Raw genomic sequence first — 2,461 nt, 5'->3', positions numbered from 1 at the left:
TTAAGCTTATGCATGTAGTTGGGGAAAAAGCAGGTGCTTCAACGGCAAAATTTCAGGTTGCTCAGTGTGCAACCTGGGTTTAAAATTAAGTTGCGCAAAGCAAAATGTGGTTGCATTTTCAAGTGGGCAAGTGGGTATTTCGAGCCCTGACCAGTCCTACATTATAGGACATTTATGTATTAAACTCAGTACATGGACCAGTGCAGGTTAGGTCAATACATTTAACCTTCCTGACCACTTTGATTTCAAAATGAAGGCAACTTTTTATTGTCCAACTTTTTTTATTCACACGCTCGCATCAGTTTTTGGATTCCTATCTAGGATGCCATCCATATAATCAAATCGATATGGCCTTAGTACATGTAGGATTGCCAGGGCGAGGAATTGTAGGCTTCAAGAATCCCGACAGGTGTAATTTGGTAAAACTGTCTTCCGGGACCCATGCCAAAATTATAACTATAATATCAATCACTACTAACAGTATACTTTGGTTGTTACTGTAAAATTACAGTAATTTGTACGTCTGTTGAGAAAATATGAAGAGAGATACATGTACATGTGTACATATTTTTACCTACTAGTTCTTCAGATGTGTTGTATTAATGTAAATTGTTTTAAAATTGACCACCTGTCTCAAAAGAAAAGATTTTACTGGTTCAGCCTAGGTGGTCTTCTTACGCAGTTTGGACTGCTGTATGCTGAAACTCACTCAGTTTTGGTTCATGTCCCAACTACACAATCCTAAGAAATTGGACTTGTAAGTTGCAAACATATAATAACAAGTATTAGGCCACCAAAATTGCAGGATACCAAATCCTATAATTTACCTATACAACTCAATTTTTTTACTTACAAATTGCATGCTTATGATTACTAATAAAACATGACACTTGCGATCTCTCGAGAAGCATTTTCAATTGAGGGTCCCGTGTATTCATCCCTAGATTTCACGACAATGCTTTTAAAAGTAAGCTCTTGTGAAAATTACTAACAGAGGAAAATGGTGGATTACTGTAAGTATTGTAAATGCAGAAACGTTTGCAGTGGTTTTATGTTCGCGGTTTTCGCGGTGGCCCCTTCACCACGAACTTAAAACCACCACAAACATTTTTCTATGACAGTATGAGACTACATCGCATGGTGCTACCGCGAACTGAAAACCACCGCAAAACTTTTCCCCGCTACCGCAAAATTAAATCCCCACGAATTTAAATGCATTTACAGTATTGTGTTTGATGTTGAGCAAGCACGGAATCCTAGACGGGAGTCCTAACTCAAGTATAATTCACGGAATTACTAGCTCGAGGATAATTCCCAGACCCGAGAGATAAAAAGCGGTCTTGTTGCGTGTATACGGTCAATTTCCGTAATCGTTACTTCGTCTCACAAGACAAGAGGCCGGTACCCAAGGTTGAAGGCATTTCCCTTGACAGGTTCTTTGATTCAATGTCAAAATTCCCACCGGCTCAATTTGTGCTTTGCATACTATCAAGGTCCTTCTTCAATCTTGCCTTATTTTGTTACTTGATCACTTAATTGCTTGGGAAAAAAACCTTAAGGACATATACTAGCAACAGAGCACTTAGATGGCCCCATCTGTCAATGACAAGACAAAGATAACTTGATTAAAGATTTTTAAAACTCAGATGTGCATGTATAGGTCATCTTCTGATGTAATTTTGAAGCCAGGTAATTTTTCTTGTACAATACACCAAGGACTCTTTCAAAGTAAGGGGTTGCCACTGCTTTTACCAAGTATTGTACCAAAATCCATTTAAATGGACCTAGTACGTGTCTTTTATTCCCCCGATACTAAGCTAAAAGAGGAGCCATACAACTAGTTACTAAAAAGATTAAAGCGATTTAGAATAAAATTGGGTGGACTAAAATATTGTAAATCAGACTGGAGTAAATGCACAAAAAAGGATCAGTGAAATGTTTTTTTTTTTCATAAAAGTCTGTCCTGCACAGCACTTACGTATTACTTGAGAATTACTGGTGCATGCAATTCTACTAAGTATATTGCCCAGTGGCATGCCATCTACAGTCATTAGAGTTTTAAAACTTTGAGAACTACAGGCTTTTTTCCATTAAGTTATACTGTGTCTTTTATTTGACGTATATGGATAACATCTGTCTGTGCATCTATAATTAGAAAAAAAAAGTTTAGACCATACTCATATATACACAGCAGCTGCAAAAATTTATATGATACAGACTGAAAAAAATATATACTATGAAAAACATGGAAATAACCAAAATCAAATTCAAAGAATATTATTGTGGAAGAATGAAAATCAGAAATGACGAATGCAATCCCTTACAACTTATACAAGTTGTCTGAGCTGGCATGGCGACGAACTTATTATTACTAGGATCGTATGCTAGTCCACGGATCCACCGTATCTTATCCAAAATGGCCAAGCAGTAGGGTTGCGTTTCTACTCTCCAAGCAGAGGCT

The 2,461-nt window shown here is 37.2% G+C and overlaps 1 protein-coding gene across 2 annotated transcripts in view; it reads right to left on the bottom strand.

Moving 5' to 3' along the window:
- Positions 1–2,461, bottom strand: part of LOC118406780 (calcium-responsive transcription factor-like) — a 24,933-nt gene that overhangs the window by 21,633 nt on the left and 839 nt on the right. The gene's annotated exons all lie outside the window — the stretch shown is intronic.

The sequence above is a fragment of the Branchiostoma floridae genome, chromosome 19 (genome assembly GCF_000003815.2).
Source record: "Branchiostoma floridae strain S238N-H82 chromosome 19, Bfl_VNyyK, whole genome shotgun sequence".
NCBI classification, from domain to species: Eukaryota; Metazoa; Chordata; class Leptocardii; order Amphioxiformes; family Branchiostomatidae; genus Branchiostoma; species Branchiostoma floridae.
The sequence above is the reverse complement of the archived record's forward strand: the minus strand, read 5'-3'. Positions and strand labels throughout refer to the sequence as shown.